Source organism: Scyliorhinus torazame, chromosome 21 (assembly GCF_047496885.1).
Source record: "Scyliorhinus torazame isolate Kashiwa2021f chromosome 21, sScyTor2.1, whole genome shotgun sequence".
NCBI lineage: Eukaryota > Metazoa > Chordata > Chondrichthyes > Carcharhiniformes > Scyliorhinidae > Scyliorhinus > Scyliorhinus torazame.
In genome coordinates, this window is record NC_092727.1 from 7560436 (window position 1) to 7583956 (window position 23521).

Sequence of the window (23521 nt, forward strand, 5' to 3'; positions counted from 1 at the left end):
GTTTCCGTCACTGGGTGTGGGCGTGGGGGGGAACCTGGGGAAAGGCGACGAGGGAGACTGCAGAAGCTTCGAGCAGCAGCTGTTCAGTGGAAGATCAGCATTATCGATCTGTCTGTGCAGAGAGAGGTTAGTGCTTATAGTTTGGGGGGGATTGTCTGATGTGCACCGAGAGCTAAATTGGGAGTCAGGAGGTTTACACAGAGAGCTGGCAAGATCTGGAAGGCGCTGCCTGAAAGGGCGTTGGAAGCAGATTCAACAGCAACTCTCAGAAGGAAATTAGATAAAAGGTTGAAGGGGAAAATGTTGCAGTTTTATGGGGGAAAGATCTGTACTGAGATGGTTAGCCTCTTTCTAAAGGGCTGGCAGAGGCCTGATGAGTTAATGGCTCCTCCCATTGATGTGCAATTCTATGAATTCCATTTGGAGTGTATTGTAAGGGCCACGAAGAATCCAGCCCGAGTTTTAAGGATACAAAGTAATAACATTTATTTACTATAACATATATACATAACAGTAGCAGTAACTTCCCTTGCTACATACTCCTTCCTCCTGGTTCCTGAGCTGGCCAGCTTATTTATACTAGGAGTTTACTAGTGGTTTCTCCGCCCCCCTCATTGGGGAAGCTCATACTCCCACAGGATTGTGGGATAGTCATTAGTCCCCAGCCAATGGTAAGTAGGCAGGTTATAACATCCCTCCCCCCCCAAAGTCCAAGGAATCCACCGAAGACCCTGGCGAAGGAGGGCGTCGGACTCGTTTGGCCGCAGGCCGGACGCCATTTGCACGCGGCGCTGGATCAGGCGGCGTGCAACGAGATGGAGACCGGCGCTTCCGTGATGAACGGTGCGGTTGTACATCCACGGCCTGTGGACCCGAGGATTCCCCCTCTGATGCATCCTGTGTCTCCATCTCGGAGTCAGAGTCTGCTGCCTCCGTCATGTCAGCGTCTCTATCTCCATTCGGTCCCGTAACGACCTGTGCAGGCTTCGAGTGAGGCACCAGTGGAAGATTGTGAGGACTACCTTCCCTTGTCTCTGGTCTCTGCGGCTGGAGAAATGAGCTCCGGGGGCGGGGAATCTTTTGAGGGGATGATCTTCTGGATCGAACGTGGTCTACATGTTTTCACTGGAGACGACCCTGGGCTTGCACTTGGTAAGATATAGGGCCCGTTTGGTGAAAGATTACACCAGGAACCCATTGGGCGCCACCAGCAAAATTCCGAACGAATACTGGGTCACCGGGCGCAAACTGCCGAATCGGACGATGCCGAGAAAATCCCTGTCCCTGCCGTTCTTGTGTGCGGCGTACTTTTGCGCCAATGTCCGGGAAAACCATACTAAGGCGGGTGCGAAGTCTCCGGCCCATTAGGAGTTCTGCGGGAGCTATCCCAGTCACTGCATGGGGGGTGGTCCTGTACGTAAACAAAAAGCGAGCCAGTCTCGTGTCCATTGATCCGGAAGACTGCTTCTTTAGGCCTCTTTTGAATGTCTGCACTGCGCGCTCTGCCAACCCATTTGAAGCCGGGTGGTAAGGGGCAGTGCGGATATGGCGGATGCCGTTCATCTTTGTGAACCTAGCAAACTCCTCACTCGTGAATGGAGTGCCATTATCCATGACCAGCACCTCGGGGAGGCCATGCGTACTAAACGATAAACGCATCTTTTCAATTGTTGCGCAGGACGTTGTCCCCTGCATCTTATGCACCTATAGCCATTTGGACTGGGCGTCAATTAGTAGAAGGAACATGGATCCTTGAAAAGGGCCTGCGAAATCTGCATGCAAGCGTGCCCAAGGCCGCCCTGGCCATTCCCAGTGATGTAGGGGCGCGGCCGGCGGAAGCTTCTGATGCTCCTGGCAAATGGAGCAGTTTTGGGCCACCTTCTCAATGTCGGTGTCGAGGCCTGGCCACCAGACATAACTCCGGGCCAACATTTTCATTTTGGTCACGCCTGGATGCCCATTGTGCAAGTCTGATAGTATCAGCTCCTGGCCTTTTTCCGGGACAATCACACGTGTCCCCCACAAGAGGATGCCGTCTTCCACGCTGAATTCTGACAGCTTGGAGGAAAATGCCCGCAACTCGCCTGGGAACTGTCTATGCTGCCCACCATACAGGACTATGTGCCGAACCTTTGACAGGACTGGCTCCGTCTGGGTCCACTCACGGATCTGTGATGCCGTGACAGGCAAGGTGTCCATAAAATTTAGGGTTGCAACCGCCTCACCGGTCGTGGGGGTCGACATGGGGCCGGTCGATAAAGGCAATCGGCTCAGTGCGTTGGCATTTGCTATCTGCGTACCTGGTTTGTGCTCCAGAGAATACTCGTATGCAGCAAGCAACAAAGCCCAGCGCTGGATCCGTGCAGAAGCAATGGGCGGTATTGGCTTATCCTCTCTGAAAAGTCCCAGCAGGGGCTTATGATCAGTCACGATAGTGAAATGGCGGCCATACACGTACTGGTGGAAACGTTTCACCGCAAAAACCACTGCCAGGCCCTCCTTCTCGAGCTGCTCGTACTTTTTCTCCGCTGCAGTCAATGTGCGGGAGGCGAAAGCTATCGGTCGCTCGGTCCCGTTCTCCATCTTGTGGGACAGGACGGCCCCAATACCATACGGGGATGCATCACATGTGACGAGCAAAGGCTTTTCAGGATCATAGTGGGTTAGTAACCCAGACGACGACAATTGTTGCTTTACCCGCCGGAAAGCGGTTTCTTGCGGCTGACCCCAAACCCAGGTGTGATTTTTCTTTAGCAGCAGGTGCAACGGGGCCAGCGTAGTTGCCAGATTGGGGAGGAACTTCCCGTAATAGTTTACGAGACCGAGAAAAGAACGAAGATGCGAAGTGTCAGTTGGGGCGGGGGCATGTTGAATTGCACGCACCTTCTCTGCGACGGGGTGCAGACCCTCGCGGTCCACCCGATAACTTAGGTAGACTACTTCCTTTGCCTGAAATACGCACGTTGTGCGACATAAACGGACTCCAGCCTCCGAAAGGCGTCTAAGGACAGCCTCCAGATTTTCCAAATGTTCCTGCTCCGACGTCCCTGTAATCAAAACGTCATCTAGGTAGACAGCCACACGTGGTAAACCTCTCCAAATGCCCTCCATAACACGTTGAAAAATTGCGCAGGCAGAGGATACTGTGTATATTCATACAGGCCCCGGTGTGTATTAATCGTTACATATGGTCGGGAGGCAGGGTTCAGCTCCAACTGCAGGTAGGCGTGACTCATATCTAATTTTGTGAACGAGAGTCCACCTGCAAGTTTCGCGTAGAGATCCTCTATGCGAGGCATTGGATATCGGTCGAGTCGGGAAACCGTATTCACTGTAAGTTTATAGTCGCCACACAAGCGAACTGTGGCATCTGGCTTCATTACAGGTACAATTTGTGCTGCCCAGTCAGCAAAACGGACGGGCCTGATAATACCCAAAGTCTCCAAACGAGTGAGCTCCCCTTCTACCTTCTCGAGCAAGGCGTAAGGCACTGGGCTCGCCCGGAAATAGCGCGGCGTGGCTCCTGGTTCAACTTGGATACGGGCTACGGCCCCTTTTATTTTCCCCAAACCAGGCTGGAATACATCTGGGTATCGTCCTAGCACCTCAGTCAACCCTTCAGAAACTGTTTGGAGGATGTGCTGCCATTGCAACCGCAAATGGCGCAACCAGTCCCGACCCAACAGGCTGGGCCCAAGGCCGCGCACCACGATAAGTGGGAAACGCCCCTCCTGGCGTCCATAGACAACAGGGGTCATTGTAGTTCCTGCAATGACCAGTGGTTCCCCCGTGTAGGTGGCCAACCTGGCCTGTGACTCGGTTAATGTAAGGGTCTGTATACCCTGCTTGATGCGGTCGAATGTCCTCTGGGCGATCACGGAGACCGCTGCGCCAGTGTCCAACTCCATCTCAAGCGGGTGGCCATTGACCCGTACTGTCACCTTAATGGGGGCCACACGGGGAGCTGCCACACAATGCAGCTGCAGGCAGTCGTCCTCCGTCTCCACGTCCTCAGGAGCAGTCGCCGCAGGTTCATCCACATGGAAGGTACAGCCTCTGGGCTGGTCCCAGTTATGGCCCCTGGGCTGGTCCCAGTTTCGGTCGGAACGTCGGCACCTCTGCGCCCCCAGGACCGCCGTCCGCGACGAGGTCGGCGCCTACAAGTCTGACACGGACATGGCTCCTCATCCATTGGCTCTGGAGAAGGCTCCCTTCAGGGAGGAATGTCCGATGGCCACTGGCGTCGGTTCGGACGTTGCCTCGCCCAAGGTACCGCAGGAGTGCGGGGGGACGTTTTCGGACGGAAGGGGTTGCGCCCCAAGGCATGCACTTCCATTCCCTGTAGCTCCTGTACTCCTTGCTCTGCGCTCTCTCGGGACAATACTATTTGAATGGCCTGTTGAAAAGTCAATGTTGGCTCCGCTAACAACTTTCTCTGGGTGGCCGCATTGTTAATACCGCAAACCAAACGGTCGCGTAACATTTCTGACAAGGTCTCACCATAGTCACAGTACTCCACAATCCTGCGTAGCCTGGATAGAAAATCGGCAAGGGATTCTCCTGGGGTCCTCTCAGCGGTATTAAACCGGTAACGTTGGACTATCGTGGACGGGGTTGGGTTAAAATGTTGCCCCACTATATTCACAAGTTCATCAAACGTTTTGGTGTCCGGCGCAGCTGGGTACGTAAGGCTCCTAATCACCCCAAACGTATGCGGGCCGCAGGCGGTGAGCAATATGACCACCTGGCGCTCGTTTTCAGTGATATTGTTTGCCCGGAAATAGGAACGCATCCGTTGTGTGTACTGGTTCCAGCTTTCCAGCACAGCATCAAAAACATCCAAACGTCCGTACAGAGGCATGGTATAATAGAAAACAACTTCCAACCTGTATCCAACAAAAATCCAGGGAGGTGGCTTCAGCAGTGTAGACGGCTATTCACTTTAACCTTCGTCGCCAGTTTTGTAAGGGCCACGAAGAATCCAGCACGAGTTTTAAGGATACAAAGTAATAACATTTATTTACTATAACATATATACATAACAGTAGCAGTAACTTCCCTTGCTACATACTCCTTCCTCCTGGTTCCTGAACTGGCCAGCTTATTTATACTAGGAGTTTACTAGTGGTTTCTCCGCCCCCCTCATTGGGGAAGCTCATACTCCCACAGGATTGTGGGATAGTCATTAGTCCCCAGCCAATGGTAAGTAGGCAGGTTATAACAGGATGTATCGCCCATCTTTTTTTAGAAATATTTTTATTGAAAACGTTTTCATTTGAACAAAATAGGACAACAATATAATACAAAACAGGTGCTTCAAGTTACAATGTAAAATTAACACAATCAACAATCAAGAACATATCCAAACCTACCCCTCCCCCACTTTAAACTAAAAAAAAAAACCCTGAACAACTGATGGTGACTAACTCCTGACAAACAGAACTGAATGGCTGCCTTCTACTGACCCCCTAACGGTGTACTTGACCGCGGAGTAGGAGATCTCCACCCAAACAGAACTCGCCTCCAGGCTTTTAACGAGGCAAAGGTGAGGACATCGCCTTCACCCCCGTCTGTAGCACCAGTGAGTCCGAGACCCCCAAAATGGCCATCGGCGGACAAGGCTCCAGCTCGACATAAAGAATCTCTGACATGGTGTTAAAGAAAGAGACCCAAAAGCTGAACAACTTGGGACATAGAACATAGAGCATTACAGCACAGTACAGGCCCTTCGGCCCTCGATGTTGCGCCGACCTGAACATGTGAGTATGATTAGCTGGCCCACGAGAACACCGCTCGCACCTGTTGTCCACCCCCCGGAAAAGAAACACTCATCCTTTCCTTGGTCAGGTGAGCCCTGTGCACCACCTTGACGTGGATCAAACTACGTCGAACACAGGAGGATGTGGAGTTGACCCTATGAAGAGCCTCGCTCCACACCTCCTCACCCAGAATAGGACCCAGTTCACCCTCCCACTTTATCTTCACCTCATCCAATGGAGCCGACTCCGCTGTTACGATCTGACCAGAAACCTCAAAATACTCCCCCCACCAGACCCGGCCAAAGATAAAATCATCTTCAACAGGGAGGACGGCGGTGCCAGGAGAAAAGAGGAAATAGTCTTACATTAAAAAATCACGGATCTGGAAGAATCTGAACAAATTGGTCGCAGGGAGAAGACATTTTTCCAACAGCTCCTCAAAACTGCTCAACCTTCCCTTCACCAACAAGCCGCCAAATCTTTCCAGAGCCTTCCCCTCCCATGTCTTAAACGTCAAGTCCAAGGTCACCGGCACAAAGAGATGATTACTGCAGATCGGGGACAACATCGACATGGAGCTACATTTAAAATGTTGCCTGAACACTTCCTGATTCTCAGGGTGGACACCGCCACCGGATTCGGAGAAACTCTCGGAGGAGAGAACGGAGGCGAGGCAGATACTAAAGCGCCCAAACTAGAGCCCCGACAAGAACTCGTCTCCGTTTGTCCCCAAATGGACCTGGGGTCACTCAGCCACCCCAGCACTTTCTCAATATTGGCTGCCCAAGAATAAAATAACAAATTGGGTAAAGTTAAACCAGCTGACTGTCTATTCCTCTGGAAGAAGGAATGCACACAGATTATCCCCTTCCACTTACTGGAGGATCTGAACGCTATGGCTAGTGCTTCAATTGCTAAAGCAAATAGAAGTGGGGCCAGTCAAGGACAGTAGTGGGAAGTTGTGCGTGGAGTCCGAGGAGATAGGAGAGGTGCTAAATGAATATTTTTTGTCAGTATTCACACAGGAAAAAGACAATATTGTCGAGGAGAACACTGAGATACAGGTTACTAGACTAGAAGGGCTTGAGGTTCATAAGGAGGGGGTGTTAACAATTCTGGAAAGGGTGAAAATAGATAAGTCCCCTGGGCCGGATGGGATTTATCCTAGGATTCTCTGGTAAGCTAGGGAGGAGATTGCTGAGCCTTTGGCTTTGATCTTTAAGTCATCTTTGCCTACAGGAATAGTGCCAGAAGACTGGAGGATAGCAAATGTTGTCCCCTTGTTCATGAAGGAGAGTAGAGACAACCCTGGTAACTGTAGACCAGTGAGCCTTACTTCTGTTGTGGGCAAAATCTTGGAAAGGTTTATAAGAGATAGGATGTATAATCATCTGGAAAGGAATAATTTGATTAGAGATAGTCAACACGGTTTTGTGAAGGGTAGGTCGTGCCTCACAAACCTTATTGAGTTCTTTGAGAAGGTGACCAAACAGGTGGATGAGGGTAAAGCAGTTGATGTGGTGTATATGGATTTCAGTAAAGCATTTGATAAGGTTCCCCACGGTAGGCTACTGCGGAAAATACAGAGGCATGGGATTCAGGGTGATTTAGCTGTTTGGATCAGAAATTGGCTAGCTGGAAGAAGACAAAGGGTGGTGGTTGATGGGAAATGTTCAGACTGAAGTCCAGTTACTGGTGGTGTACCACAAGGATCTGTTTTGGGGCCACTGCTGTTTGTCATTTTTATAAATGACCTGGAGGAGGGCGTAGAAGGATGGGTGAGTAAATTTGCAGATGACACTAAAGTCGGTGGAGTTGTGGACAGTGCGGAAGGATGTTACAAGTTACAGAGGGACATAGATAAGCTGCAGCGCTGGGCTGAGAGGTGGCAAATGGAGTTTTATGCAGAAAAGTGTGAGGTGATTCATTTTGGAAGGAATAACAGGAAGACAGAGTACTGGGCTAATGGTAAGATTCTTGGCAGTGTGGATGAGCAGAGAGATCTCGGTGTCCATGTACATAGATCCCTGAAAGTTGCCACCCAGGTTGAGAGGGCTGTTAAGAAGGCGTACGGTGTGTCAGCTTTTATTGGTAGAGGGACTGAGTTTCGGAGCCATGAGGTCATGTTGCAGCTGTACAAAACTCTGGTGCGGCCGCATTTGGAGTATTGCGTGCAATTCTGGTCGCCGCATTATAGGAAGGATGTGGAAGCATTGGAAAGGGTGCAGAGGAGATTTACCAGAATGTTGCCTGGTATGGAGGGAAGATCTTATGAGGAAAGGCTGAGGGACTTGAGGCTGTTTTCATTAGAGAGAAGAAGGTTAAGAGGTGACTTAATTGAGGCATACAAGATGATCAGAGGATTGGGTAGGGTGGACAGTGAGAGCCTTTTTCCTCGGATGGTGATGTCTAGCATGAGGGGACATAGCTTTAAATTGAGGGGAGATAGATATAGGACAGATGTCAGAGGTAGGTTCTTTACTCACCATAAGGGCGTGGAATGCCCTGCCTGCAACAGTAGTGGACTCGCCAACACTAAGGGCATTCAAATGGTCATTGGATAGACATTTGGACGATAAGGGAATAGTGTAGATGGGCTTTAGGATGGTTTCACAGGTCGGCGCAACATCGAGGGCCGAAGGGCCTGTACTGCGCTGTAATGTTCTAATGGATATTCCTGCCTCGTACCCCAATTCAGTGGGAAATATCCCAACCTCAATGCATTAGTGCAGGCAATAGCAGCAGTGACCTACACAGTAACTGAATCCAACATATGAAAATGAAATGAAAATGAAAATCGCTTATTGTCACAAGTAGGCTTCAAATGAAGTTACTGTGAAAAGCCCCTAGTCACCACATTCCGGCGCCTGTTCGGGGAGGCTGGTACGTGAATTGAACCGTGCGGCAGGCCTGCCTTGGTCTGCTTTCAAAGCCAGCGATTCAAAAGTGATAAAGACAGTGAAAGAGCGCGAGGAGAGCGGCGGAGACGCAGGATAAAAGAGCGCGAGGAGAGCGGCGGGGACACAGTGAAAGAGAGCGAGAAGAGTGGCGGAGACACAGGATAAAAGAGCGCGAGGAGAGCGGCGGAGATACAGGATAAAAGAGCGCGAGGAGAGCGGTGGGGACACAGTGAAAGAGTGCGAGGAGAGCAGCGGGGACACAGGATAAAAGAGCGCGAGGAGAGCGGCGGAGACTCAGTGAAAGAGCGCGAGGAGAGCGGCGGAGATACAGGATAAAAGAGCACCAGGAGAGCGGCAGAGACAAAGTGAAAGAGTGTGAGGACAGCGGCGGGGACACAGAGAAACGCGAGGAGAGCGGCGGGGACACAGTGAAAGAGCACGAGGAGAGCGGTGGGGACACAGTGAAAGAGCGCGAGGAGAGCGGTGGGGACACAAGAAAAAGGGCGCGAGGAGAGCGGCGGGGACACAGTGAAAGAGCATGACGAGAGCGGCGGGGACACAGTGAAAGAGCGCGAGGAGAGTGGCGGAGACACAGTGAAAGAGTGTGAGGAGAGCAGCAGGGACACAGTGAAAGAGCGCGAGGAGAGCGGTGGGGACACAGTGAAAGAGCGCGAGGAGAGCGGCGGGGACACAGTGAAAGAGCGTGAGGAGAGCGGCAGAGATACAGATTAAAAGAGCGCGAGGAGAGCGGCGGGGACAAAGTGAAAGAGCGCGAGGAGAGCGGTGGGGACACAGTGAAAGAGTGCGAGGAGAGCGGTGGAGACACAGTGAAAAAGTGCGAGGAGAGCGGCGGGGTCACAGTGAAAGAGCGCGAGGAGAGTGGCGGGGACACAGTGAAAGAGCGCGAGGAGAGCGGTGGAGACACAGGATAAAAGAGCGCGAGGTGAGTGGCGGGGACACGGTGAAAGAGCGCGAGGAGAGCGGCGGAGACACAGTGAAAGAGCGCGAGGAGAGCGGCGATGACACAGTGAAAGAGCGCGAGGAGAGCGGCGGGGACACAGTGAAAGAACGTGAGGAGAGCGACAGAGACACAGGATAAAAGAGTGCGAGGAGAGCGGTGGGGACACAGTGAAAGAGCGCGAGGAGAGCGCTGGGGACACAGTGAAAGAGCGCGAGGAGAGCGGCGGAGAGACAGTGAAAGAGCGCGAGGAGAGCGGCGGAGACACAGGATAAAGGAGCGCGAGAAGAGCGGAGGGGTCACAGGATAAAGGAGCGCGAGGAGAGCGGTGGGGACACAGTGAAAGAGTGCGAGAAGAGCGGCGGTGACACAGTGAAAGCGTGCTATGAGAGCGGCGGGGACACAGTGAAAGAGCGCGAGGAGAGCGGCGGAGAGACAGGATAAAAGAGCGCGAGGAGAGCGGCGGGGGCACAGTGAAAGAGCGCGAGGAGAGCGGCGGGGACACAGTGAAAGAGCACGAGGAGAGCGGTGGGGACACAGTGAAAGAGCGCGAGGAGAGCAGTGGGGACACAGTGAAAGAGCGCGAGGAGAGCGGCGGAGAGACAGGATAAAAGAGCGCGAGGAGAGCGGCGGGGACACAGTGAAAGAGCGCGAGGAGAGCGGCGGGGACACAGTGAAAGAGCGCGAGGAGAGCGGCGGGGACACAGTGAAAGAGCGCGAGGAGAGCGGCGGGGACACAGTGAAAGAGCGCGAGGAGAGCGGCGGGGACACAGTGAAAGAGCGCGAGGAGAGCAGTGGGGACACAGTGAAAGAGCGCGAGGAGAGCGGCGGAGAGACAGGATAAAAGAGCGCGAGGAGAGCGGCGGGGACACAGTGAAAGAGCGCGAGAAGAGTGGCGGAGACACAGGATAAAAGAGCACGAGGAGAGCGGCGGAGATACAGGATAAAAGAGCGCGAGGAGAGCGGTGGGGACACAGTGAAAGAGTGCGAGGAGAGCGGCGGAGACACAGGATAAAAGAGCGCGAGGAGAGCGGCGGAGACTCAGTGAAAGAGCGCGAGGAGAGCGGCGGAGATACAGGATAAAAGAGCACCAGGAGAGCGGAGAGACAAAGTGAAAGAGTGTGAGGACAGCGGCGGGGACACAGAGAAACGCGAGGAGAGCGGCGGGGACACAGTGAAAGAGCACGAGGAGAGCGGTGGGGACACAGTGAAAGAGCGCGAGGAGAGCGGTGGGGACACAAGAAAAAGGGCGCGAGGAGAGCGGCGGGGACACAGTGAAAGAGCATGACGAGAGCGGCGGGGACACAGTGAAAGAGCGCGAGGAGAGTGGCGGAGACACAGTGAAAGAGTGTGAGGAGAGCAGCAGGGACACAGTGAAAGAGCGCGAGGAGAGCGGTGGGGACACAGTGAAAGAGCGCGAGGAGAGCGGCGGGGACACAGTGAAAGAGCGTGAGGAGAGCGGCAGAGATACAGATTAAAAGAGCGCGAGGAGAGCGGCGGGGACAAAGTGAAAGAGCGCGAGGAGAGCGGTGGGGACACAGTGAAAGAGTGCGAGGAGAGCGGTGGAGACACAGTGAAAAAGTGCGAGGAGAGCGGCGGGGTCACAGTGAAAGAGCGCGAGGAGAGTGGCGGGGACACAGTGAAAGAGCGCGAGGAGAGCGGTGGAGACACAGGATAAAAGAGCGCGAGGTGAGTGGCGGGGACACGGTGAAAGAGCGCGAGGAGAGCGGCGGAGACACAGTGAAAGAGCGCGAGGAGAGCGGCGATGACACAGTGAAAGAGCGCGAGGAGAGCGGCGGGGACACAGTGAAAGAACGTGAGGAGAGCGACAGAGACACAGGATAAAAGAGTGCGAGGAGAGCGGTGGGGACACAGTGAAAGAGCGCGAGGAGAGCGCTGGGGACACAGTGAAAGAGCGCGAGGAGAGCGGCGGAGAGACAGTGAAAGAGCGCGAGGAGAGCGGCGGAGACACAGGATAAAGGAGCGCGAGAAGAGCGGAGGGGTCACAGGATAAAGGAGCGCGAGGAGAGCGGTGGGGACACAGTGAAAGAGTGCGAGAAGAGCGGCGGTGACACAGTGAAAGCGTGCTATGAGAGCGGCGGGGACACAGTGAAAGAGCGCGAGGAGAGCGGCGGAGAGACAGGATAAAAGAGCGCGAGGAGAGCGGCGGGGGCACAGTGAAAGAGCGCGAGGAGAGCGGCGGGGACACAGTGAAAGAGCACGAGGAGAGCGGTGGGGACACAGTGAAAGAGCGCGAGGAGAGCAGTGGGGACACAGTGAAAGAGCGCGAGGAGAGCGGCGGAGAGACAGGATAAAAGAGCGCGAGGAGAGCGGCGGGGACACAGTGAAAGAGCGCGAGGAGAGCGGCGGGGACACAGTGAAAGAGCGCGAGGAGAGCGGCGGGGACACAGTGAAAGAGCGCGAGGAGAGCGGCGGGGACACAGTGAAAGAGCGCGAGGAGAGCGGCGGGGACACAGTGAAAGAGCGCGAGGAGAGCAGTGGGGACACAGTGAAAGAGCGCGAGGAGAGCGGCGGAGAGACAGGATAAAAGAGCGCGAGGAGAGCGGCGGGGACACAGTGAAAGAGCGCGAGGAGAGCGGTGGGGACACAGTGAAAGAGCGCGTGGAGAGCGGTGGGGACACAGTGAAAGAGCGCGAGGAGAGCGGCGGAGACACAGTGAAAGAGCGCGTGGAGAGCGGTGGGGACACAGTGAAAGAGCGTGAGGAGAGCGGCGGAGACACAGGATAAAAGAGCGCGAGGAGAGCGGCAGAGACACAGGATAAAAGAGCGCGAGGAGAGCGGCAGAGACACAGGATAAAGGAGCGCGAGGAGAGCGGCGGGGTCACAGGATAAAGGAGCGCGAGGAGAGCGGTGGGGACACAGTGAAAGAGCGCGAGGAGAGCGACGGAGATACAGGATGAAAGAGCGCGAGGAGAGCGGCGGAGACTCAGTGAAAGAGCGCGAGGAGAGCGGCGGAGACACAGTGAAAGAGCGCGACGAGAGCGGCGGAGATACAGGATAAAAGAGCGTGTGGAGAGCGGCGAGGACACAGTGAAAGATCACAAGGAGAGGAGCGGGGACACAGGATAAAAGAACGCGAGGAGAGCAGCGGGGACACAGGATAAAAGAGCGCGAGGAGAGCAGCGGGGACACAGGATAAAAGAGCGTGAGCAGAGCGGCGGGGACACAGGATAAAAGAGCGCAAGGAGAGCGGCGGGGACACAGCTGCTGGAGAAGGGGCCTTCAGATTTTCGGCGGGAGCAGTGGCCAGGCGTCTGTCGGGAAGGTAAGTTTATCTCTTTAAAAACTTTAAAAACTGACCTTGAAGAGTGACATTACAGCATAGCGGTGACCTGATTGGTTGGTAAGGAAAGTGCTCCAATTAGCAGTAGCTGGGAGAAATTTAACTGTTCGTGTGTTGGAAAGTATTGTGTGGTAAGTAAAATCTTTATTCCTTTCACTTATTCATTATTTGATATTATATTTGTAATTAGTTAAGGTAAAGTGTAAAAATGGCAGGAGATCCCAGACCCGTGTTATGCTCCTCTTGCTCAAAGTGGGAATTCAGGGACGCGGCCGGTGCCCCTGACTCCTTCATGTGCGGGAAGTGTGTCCAGCTAAAGCTCCTGTTAGAACGCTTGACGGCTCTGGAGCTGCGGATGGACTCACTTTGGAGCATCCGCGATGCTGAGGAGGTCATGGATAGCACGTTTAATGAGTTGGTCACACCGCAGATTAGGATTGGTGAGAGAGACAGGGAATGTGTGACCAAAAGGCAGAGAAAGAGCAGGAAGGCAGTGCAGGTGTCCCCTGCGGTCATCTCCCTCCAAAACAGGTACACCGTTTTGGATTTTGTTGGGGGAGATGACTCACCAGGGGAAGGCAGTAGTAGCCAGGCTCATGGCACCTTGGCTGGCTGTGCTGCACAGAAGGGCAGGAAAAAGACTGGCAGGGCTATTGTCATAGGGGATTCAATCATAAGGGGAGTAGACGGGCGTTTCTGTGGTAGAAAACGAGGCTTCCGAATGGTATGTTGCCTCCCGGGTGCAAGGGTCAGGGATGTCTCAGATCGGCTGCAGAACATACTGAAGGGGGAGGGTGAACAGCCAGTTGTCGTGGTGCATATAGGCACCAATGATATAGGTACAAAACGGGATGAGGTCCTACAATCAGAATTTAGGGAGTTAGGAGATAAGTTTAAAAAGTAGGACCTCAAAGGTAGTAATCTCAGGATTGCTACCAGTGCCACGAGACAGTCAGAGTAGAAATTCAAGAATAGTCAGAATGAATACGTGGCTTGAGAGATGGTGCAGGAGGGAGGGGTTCAGATTTTTGGGACATTGGACCCGGTTCTGGGGGCGGTGGGACCATTACAAATCGGATGGTCTGCACCTGGGCAGGACTGGAACCAATGTCCTAGGGGGTGCTTTTGCGAACACTGTTGGGGAGGTTTTAAACTAATGTGGCAGGGGGATGGGAACCAGATTAGGAAGTTAGAGGTCAGTAAAGAGGCAGCAACTAAAGCCAGTAAGGTACTAGATAATAAACTCAATGTGACTAAGGGGAAGAGTAGACAGGGAAGAGATGATGAACGCAATGGGACAGGTGGTCTGAGGCGCATTTGTTTCAATGCGAGAAGTGTAGCAGGTAAGGCAGATGAACTTAGGGCTTGGATTAGTACCCGGGAATATGATGTTATTGGTATTACTGAGACTTAGTTGAGGGAAGGGCAAGACTGGCAACTAAATATCCCAGGGTATAGATGCTTCAGGAGGGATAGAGAGGGAGGTAAAAGGGGTGGAGGAGTTGGATTACTGGTCAGAGATGATATCACAGCTGTGATTAAGGAGGGCACGATGGAGGATTCGAGCACTGAGGCAAAATGGGTAGAGCTAAGAAATAGGAAGGGTGTAGTAACATTGTTGGGACTTTACTACAGGCCTCCCAAAAGCGAGTGTGAAGTAGAGGTACAAATATGTAGACAGATTATAGAAAAATGTAGGAGCAATAGGGTGGTCGTGATGGGAGATTTTAACTTTCCCAACATTGAATGGGACTCATGTAGTGTTGGAGGCGTAGATGGAGCAGAATTTGTAAGAAGCATCCAGGAGAGTTTTTTAGAGCAGTATGTAAATAGTCCAACTCGGGAAGGGGCCATACTGGACCTGGTATTGGGGAATAATCCCGGCCAGGTGGTTAAAGTTTCAGTAGGTGATTACTTTGGGAATGGCGATCACAATTCCGTAAGTTTTAGAATACTCATGGATCTAATTCAAGAGCGGACTATACAGTCAATGGAAGAGTCCTGGGGAAAATTGATGTACAGAGAGATCTGGGAGTTCAGGTCCATTGTACCCTGAAGGTGGCAATGCAGGTCGATAGAGTGGTCAAGAAGGCATACAGCATGCTTGCCTTCATTGGACGGGGTATTGAGTATAAGAGTCGGCAGGTCATGTTACAGTTGTATAGGACGTTGGTTAGGCCACATTTGGAATACTGCGTGCAGTTCTGGTCGCCACATTACCAGAAGGATGTGGATGCTTTAGAGAGGGTGCAGAGGAGGTTCACCAGGATGGTGCCTGGTATGGAGGGTGCTAGCTATGAAGAAAGGTTGAGTAGATTAGGATTGTTTTCGTTGGAAAGACGGAAGTTGAGGGGGGACCTGATTGAGGTCTACAAAATAATGAGAGGTATGGACAGGGTAGATAGCAACAAGGTTTTTCCAAGTGTGGGGGTGTCAATTACAAGGGGTCACAATTTCAAGGTGAGAGGGGGAAAGTTTAAGGGAGATGTGCGTGGAAAGTTTTTTACACAAAGGGTGGTGGGTGCCTGGAACCCTTTGCCAGCGGAGGTAGTAGAGGCGGGCACGATAGCATCATTTAAGATGCACCTAGACAGATATATGAACGGGCGGGGAACAGAGGGAAGTAGATCCTTGGGAAATAGAAGACAGGTTTAGATAAAGGATCTGGATCGGCGCAGGCTGGGAGGGCCGAAGGGCCTGTTCCTGTGCTGTAATTTTCTTTGTTCTTTGTTCTCTTTGTTCTTTGAAATGGGTCAAAATGATGCACATTCCGTATGGTCCTTGTCCTTCTTCAGGATCAGGGAAATGCCTGTGGGGTTGTGGGGGTGTTCCTCTGTGGCCGTGGGGTGATTGGGGGAACTTATTTTAAATTAAGATCGGTGCAGCCTTTAAAGATAGTGACCTAATTTCTGTAGCGCTGGCCTAGTCGGCTCTATCAGGCCCCGCGTTGCCAGAGCGATGGCATAAACCACGCCCATGGATTCTCTGTGCGCCGCCTGCCAGCAGGTCAGGTCTGAAAATTCAGCTGTGTATCTGGAGAGAAACACACCAGCGTCCAATCAGAGCACAACGCAATCTTGGCAAAAATCTGCCCATTGAGACATTGGGCCGGATTCTCTGAGCGCGTGGTTCTCAGTGGAGCGCCAATTGCTGGAGGTAGGATCTTACCCCCACCCCGCAGACGCACACACACCCCACACACATGAACCCCCTACACATACACCCCCCACACACCCACCCACACACACACCCCTGACTCACCTACTCCCGGCAGACACCCCTCCCCCCCCACCACACACACACACACAAAATGCCCAGGTTTGTGTGTGTGAGGTTTGTGTGTGTGTGTGTGGGGGGGGGGGGGGTTGGAGGTGTGTGTGGGGTGGAGGTGTGTGGGTGGAGGTGTGTGTGTGGGTGGGGGGTGGTATGTGGATGGAGGTGTGTGGGTGGAGGTGTGTGTGTGTGGGTGGGGGGGAGGTGGGGGTTGGGGGGGTGGGGTGGAGGTGTGTGGGTGGAGGGGTGTGTGTGTGGGTGGGGGGGGTGGAGGTGTTTGGGTGGAGGTGTGCGGGTGGGGGGGGGTGGAGGTGTGTGTGTGTGGGTGGGGTGGAGGTGTTTGGGTGGAGGTGTGTGTGTGTGGGTGGGGGTGTGTGTGGGGTGGAGGTGTGGGGTGGAGGTGGGGGTTTGTGTGGGGTGGAGGTGTGTGGGTGGGGGTGTGTGTCTGGGTGGGGGGTATGTGGGTGGGTGTGTGTGGGGTGGAGGTGTGTGTGTGGGTGTGTGTGTGTGTGTGTGTGTGTGTGTTGGGTGGAGGTGTGTGTGTGGGTGGAGGTGTGTGTGTGGGTGGAGGTGTGTGTGGGTGGGGGGTGTGTGGGGTGTGGGTGGGGGGGGTGGAGGTGTGGGGTGGAGGTGGGGGTTTGTGTGGGGTGGAGGTGTGTGGGTGGGGGGGTGTGTGTGGGTGGGGGGTATGTGGGTGTGTGTGTGTGGGTGGAGGTGTGTGTGTGGGTGGAGGTGTGTGGGTGGGGTGGGTGGGTGGGTGGGGTGTATGTGTGTGTGTGGGGGTGGAGGTGTGTGTGTGGGTGGGGGTGTGTGTGGGTGGGGTGGGTGGGTGGGGTGTATGTGTGTGTGTGGGGGTGGAGGTGTGTGTATGGGTGGGGGTGTGTGTGGGTGGGGGTGTGGGGTGTGCGTGTGGGGGGTTGGAGGTGTGTGTGTGGGTGGAGGTGTGGTGTGGAGGTGGGGGTTTGTGTGGGGTGGAGGTGTGTGGGTGGGGGTGTGTGTGTGGGTGGGGGGTATGTGTGTGTGTGTGTGTGTGTGGGTGGAGGTGTGTGTGTGGGTGGAGGTGTGTGTGGGTGGGGTGGGGTGGATGTGTGTGTGTGGGGGTGGAGGTGTGTGTGTGGGTGGAGGTGTGTGTGGGTGGGGGTGTGTGTGGGTGGGGGGGGTGGGGTGTGGGGGGGGGGTTGGAGGTGTGTGTGTGGGTGGAGGCGTGGGGTGGTGGTGGGGGTTTGTGTGGGGTGGAGGTGTGTGGATGGGGGAGTGTGTGTGTGTGGGGGGTGGAGGTGTGTGTGTGGGTGGAGGTGTGTGTGGGTGGGGGGGGGTGTGGGTGTGGGTGGGGTGGGGTGGAGGTGTGTGCATGGTGGGGACAGTGTAAGGGAGTGGACGAGAAAACAGGCCATTAAGAGTTGTAACTTCGGTGAAGCTTTTTCCCCCAATTTCACTGTGGCTGGGCCAAATTCCTGGAATTCCCTCCCTAACAGCACGGTAGGTGTACCTACACATGCGGCTCAAGCAGGCAGCTCACCACCAACATCTTAGAGGCAGTGAGTGATGGGAAATTAGTGTCGGCACTGCCTGAGAATTCATACAAAAATCGTAATCTATGTGGGAAAAAATGACAACAGAAAGGTCATAGAAGGAAATGAATCATTATCCAGTTGTGGGCGGATTATAAAAGCTAGACTGTGGCTTGATTCAGACAGTGCTGCATTTATCTACACAGTGCAGTGTGCGAGAATATTCACCAGATTGAGGTAGGTGACTTCTCCTGAAGAAGTAGTCTGAAGATTCATTTCCAGATCGATAGGATTGAAGGTGATACAATATGTTAAACATGTGCAGAGCCTTGGTCAGAACGTGTTTGGAATATCTTTCCATATTGCAAAAAGAATACAGTGAGTTCTACATCTGGAGTACTGTGTTCGTTATTGGTCTCCTTATTTCAGGGTGGATGTAAATGTGTTTGAAGCAGTTCAGTGAAGGTTTACCAGACTAATATCAGTAAAGGGTGGGTTGTCTTATGAGGGAATGTTGCACAGGCTTGTATCGGCTGAAGTTTAGAAGAGTTCTCGTTAAAATTTAGAGTACCCAATTCTTTTTTTTCCCAATGAAGGGGCAACTTAGCGTGGCCAATCCACCTACCCTGCACATCTTTTTGGGTTGTGGGGGTGAGACACGGGGATAATGTGCAAACTCCACACGGACAGTGACCCGGGGCTGGGATCAAACCTGGGACCTCGGCGCCCGGAGGCAGCAGTGCTAACCACTGTGCCACCGTGCCGCCCTGGAGTTTTGAAGAGTTAAGAGGAAATTTGATCGAAACATTTATGAACCTTGGGTGGGGGGTGTGGATGTGGACAGGATGTTGCATCTTGTGGACGGATCTAGAATGAGATGGTCCACTAAAAACTGAGACTTAGACACTTAAGACAGAGGTGAGAAGAAGTGGGCTGGATTCTCTCACACCGGGGCCGGGTCGGAGAATCCCTGCAGAGTGGAGAATCGGCGGCATTGGTGCTGGCGTGGTTAGCGCCGGTCAGGGGCCGCTGTATGCGCCGCCCCCCCCCCCCCCGCCCCCCCGCCAATTCTCGGCCCGAATTGGGCCGAGCGGCCGTCGTAAAAAACCCAAGTCCCACCGCCGGCGTTCACACCTGCTCTCAGCCGGTTGGACCTCGGCGCCGAAGGTTCCGGGGCCGGTCTGTGGGGGGAGGGGGGGTCTACCGCAGGGGGAGGCCTCCGCTGTGGCCTGGCCCGCGATCGGGGCCCACCGATCGGCGGGCCGGCCTCTCGGGCTGGCGACCTCCTTTCTTCCGCGCCGGCCCCTGTAGCCCTGCGCCATGTTGCGTCGGGGCCGGCGTTGCGAGGGCCATATTGCGCGGAGATGGGAGTCACTGCGCATGCGCGCCTTGGCGCCGGTGCCACAGTGCCCTTGGCGCCGGTGCCACAGTGCATGCGGACCCCGCGGCACCCAGTTTATGCCGGGATCAGCAGCTGGAGCGGCGTGGGTCGCTCCAGTGCCGTGCTGGCCCCCTGTAGGGGTCAGAATTGCTGATCCTGAGGCCGTGTTGGCGCCGTTGAGAAACACGACGGGGTTTCCGGCGGCATCAACACTTAGCCTCAGGATCACAGAATCCCGCCCAGTGTTTTCTGTCGGAGGGTGGCGAGTCTCTGGAACCCGCTTCCTGAAAAGGCGATGGAAGCAGATTCTGAACATTTTTAAGGCAGAAGTGGATGAGCCAGGGAGGGGCGAAAGGTTATCGATGTAGGCATGAATGTGGGGTTGAGGTTGTAATCAGATCAGCCATGACCTTATGACCTTATTGAATGGTGGGGCAGGCTAGAGGGGCCTTGCGGCCTGCTCCTAATTCAGTAATACGGTGGCATTGGAGAGGGTGCAGAAAATTAGATTCTCGGCCACAGAGGGGCCGAACAGGCTGGAGGCTGTTTGCCCTGGAGAGGGGACGGGGGACCTGATGGAGACCTTTAAAAGTCTGAAAGGGTTTGATAGAGTCAACACAGAAAGTACGTTTCAACCTTGTATGTACAGTAGCTACTCATAAATTCGATCAGGAATTCAAGAGAAACCTCTTAAGCCAAAGAGTGGTGAGAATGTGGAACTCGCTCCCACAGGAAGTGGCTGAATTCAGCATTGGCGAGACATTTCAGGGGAATCTGCGTTGATGCTTGAGAGGTTGATGAGTATGCTGATTATGTGAGATTGAGAGGGAGGAAGCTCAGGCAGAAAATATACATTTGCATAGATCAGTTGAGCCAAATTGCTTGTTTCTGTAAAATTTGACATAGTTATTCATAAATCATTCAAAGGTTAGACACAACACTTAGCACCTTACAGAGAGAACGGACGATAGTGAAAGTGCCCAACCACTAAGAATGGAAAGGTCTCTCTGATAGACTCAAACATTCCGAACACTGACTTCCTGCTTTTCTGACAGATTTGCTCCCGTGAGCGGCTTTGTGAATCAGAATCGCATTTTACACCACTGGTTTCAGCTCAAAGGGAATGTCAGGCAGAGTGTACGGTTTTATTCTTGTTCAACAATCGCCACTGCTGGGGTTTTAACTACTTCCCAACCACCCCCCCCCCAACTCCCCTCCAGCCCCCACCCCCACCCACCCACCCGACACCCTTTTTTCTGTGTTTGAATTTACACAGATTTTATGCGACAATTGAACTCGCACTGTAGCTCCGCGTAGCTTCGGTGTGCAATTGTTGTGGTTAAAGCGTCAAGGAAGACGATGATGGAGAGAGGGTAGCTGGAGAGGCCGGGAAGGAATTCCGGGAAGGAACAACAATGCAAGAAAGTCCGCTGTTGCTGAGTTTCACAGCACAACAATAAAAACATTGAATCAGCCTGAATAAGACGTGCTGGGTTTGGACTGTGTGCGTTGTATCTGCTCAGGCGACTGGCTGGGAACTGCTTTGTCACGTTCAGATCTCGAGATGTCCTATTAGATAGAATCATTTGTATATGTTTAGGTTTCAAGGTTTTTACACCTGTTCCAACTCTGAACAACATCCTCACTGTCGTATTTTAAAAAAAATAGATTTCGAGTCCCCAAATCTTTATTCCAATTCAGGGGCAATTTAGCGTGGCTGATTTACCCACTTGCACATCTTTTTGGGTTGTGGGGGGTGAGACCCACTCCACACCGACAGTGACCCAGGGCCGGGACTGAACCCGCCGTGAGGCAGCAGTGCTAACCATTGCGCCACCGTGCCGCCATATCCTCACTGTAGTATTAGAGACCTCTGCTCTGGAACTTGCCGTGTCTCTAGCCAAGCTCTTCCAGTACAGATACAACACTGGCATCTACCCAGCAATGTGGAAAATTACCCTTGTGTGTGCTGTCGACAAAAAGCAGGACGAATCCAACCCAGCCAACTACCAAACAATCACTCTATTCTTGATGGAAAGTGTCTTTGAAAAAGCTATCAAACAACACTTACTCTTTGGGGGTAAAGGTAGCTCCGAGTCCAGATGTGGCGATATTTGGAGTGTCCGAGGATCTGGGAGTCCAGGTGGGGAGAGATGCAGACGTCTTGGCCTCCCTGGTAGCCCGGAGACGGATTCTGTTGTGTTGGCAGGTCCTGGATTTGCCGAGGGCAGGAGTATGGGCGAGCGACTTGCCAGATCTCCTGCACGTGGGAACAATTAAGTCCGCCATTCGGTGCGGGGGCGGGGGGTTGTGTTATTTGACCAAGGGGTGAAAAGTTGGAAAAGGGAGGCGGGTGCTGAGGTGGCAAAGGGTTGAGTGGGGGGGGTGTTATGTGGGGAGTGCAGCGTGGGAAGAGTTTGTTACCTGTTGCCGCGGTTGGCCGTTGTATTTTTATGACTGTGTACACAGTACTCAGTGTGGGTTCTGCCAGGAAACCTGGCTTCTGACCTCACTACAATCATGGACATGAGAGGTAAACCTGAGAGGTGAGGTGAGATCAGGTGGCATCAAGGAGCGTGGGTAAAAATGGAGTCGATGAGAATCGGGGGAAAATCCTCGTCTGGTTGGAGTCATACCTGGCACAAAGGAAAATATTTGTGGTTGTTGGCGGTGAAACGTCTCAGATCCAGGACATCACTGCAGGAGTTCCTCAGGGTAGTGTCCTCGGCCCCAATCATCTTCAGCTGCTTCATCAATGACCTCCCTTCCATCATAAGGTCAGAAATGGGATGTTCACTGATGACTGCACAATGGTCAGCATCATTCGCAACTCCACAGATACTGAAACAGTCCGTGTCCAAATGCAGCAAGACCCGGACAATATCCAGGCTCGGGGCTGACAAGTGACAAATAACATTCGCACCACACAAGTGCCCGGCAATGACCATCTCCAACAAGACAAAATCAAACCATCACCCCATGACATTCAATGGCATTACCATCGCCGAATCCCCCACTATCAACATCCTGGAGGTTACCATTGACTAGAAGCTGAACTGGACCCAGCCACGTTAATACTGTGGCTACCAGAGCAGGTCAGAGGCTGGGAATCCTGCAGCGAGTAACTCACCTCCTGACTTCCCAAAGCCTGTCCACCATCTACAAGGCACAAGTCAGGAGTGTGATGGAATATTCTCCACTTGCCTGGATGAGCGCAGCTCCAACAACACTGAAGAAGCTCGACACCATCCAAGACAAAGCAGCCCCCTTGATTGGCACCCTATCCACCAACACTCCCACCACAGTGTCAGCCGTGAGTACCATCTACAAGATGCACTGCAGGAACTCACCAAGGCTCCTTAGAGAGCTGAGGGAGTGCTGTACCGTTGAAAGTGCATTCTTGGATGTCCTCACGGATTATGTGAAATATCTCATGGCATTTTTGAAGATGAGGATCCCCGTGACTGCCTGGGTCTCACCCCCACAACGCAAAGATGTGCAGGGTAGGTGGACTGGGCACACTAAATTGTCCCTTAATTGGAAAAAAAGAATTGGGTACTCTAAATTATTTTTTAAATGTTTGAAGAAGAGAAGGGAACTTATTCCTAGAATTCTGGTCAATCTTTTCCCCTCAATCAACATCTAAAACAATTCATCTGGTCAAAACACACATTGGCTGGAAAGAGTTTTGTGAAAGTTGCGCGATACAAGCCTTTATTTTTTCTTTTATCAGCACACATGAAAAACAACTTCTAAAACCCAGAGCCCATTACATCTGTGGATCCAAGCTCACTATTTACTGAAGTAGAGAGATACCTAAAAGAAGACAGAGGAGAGTAAGGTCCAAACAAGCACAGAATCCGGCACAACACCTTCAACAAGCAAACTAAACACTTGGATTTACAAAAGATCTCATCACATCATTAAAATGGGTAAAACAAATTTCTGTAATTACTTTTTATTGTGCAGGGACTGTTATTATGTATATATATATATAAGGGTGGCATGGTAGCACAGTGGTTAGCACAGTTGCTTCATAGCTCCAGGGTCCCAGGTTCGATTCCCGGCTCGAGTCACTGTCCGTGCGGAGTCTGCACATCCTCCCCGTGTCTGCGTGGGTTTCCTCCGGGTGCTCCGGTTTCCTCCCACAGTCCAAAGATGTGCAGGTTAGGTGGATTGGCCACGATAAATTGCCCTTAGTGTTCAAAAAAGGTTGGGTTGGGTTGGTGGGGTGGGGTTACAGGGTTATGGAAATAGGGTGGAGGCGTGGGCTTAAGTGGGGCAATATATATCATTGAACCTTATCGCAGGGAGTCAGCAGGTGATTCCTGAAATGGTCATTCCTGGACAGAGTCATGGAGTCATTTACAACGCAGGAAGAGGCCATTCGGTCCATTGAGTCTGTACCAGCTAACCGTAGAGCAAACCACTCAGT

General features: G+C 53.0%; 2 long non-coding RNA genes across 2 annotated transcripts in view; one reads left to right on the forward strand and one right to left on the reverse strand.

Moving 5' to 3' along the window:
- Window positions 1-23521, forward strand: part of LOC140398129 (uncharacterized) — a 25349-nt gene continuing 1828 nt past the window's right edge. The window contains exons 1-2 of the long non-coding RNA XR_011937420.1: window positions 1-126; window positions 22820-23018. This is a non-coding gene — a long non-coding RNA (uncharacterized lncRNA). The remainder of the gene's footprint in view (window positions 127-22819; window positions 23019-23521) is intronic.
- The window catches only part of LOC140398130 (uncharacterized), a 9595-nt gene continuing 8846 nt past the window's right edge, over window positions 22773-23521 (reverse strand). Inside the window, exon 4 of the long non-coding RNA XR_011937421.1 lies at window positions 22773-22902. This is a non-coding gene — a long non-coding RNA (uncharacterized lncRNA). The remainder of the gene's footprint in view (window positions 22903-23521) is intronic.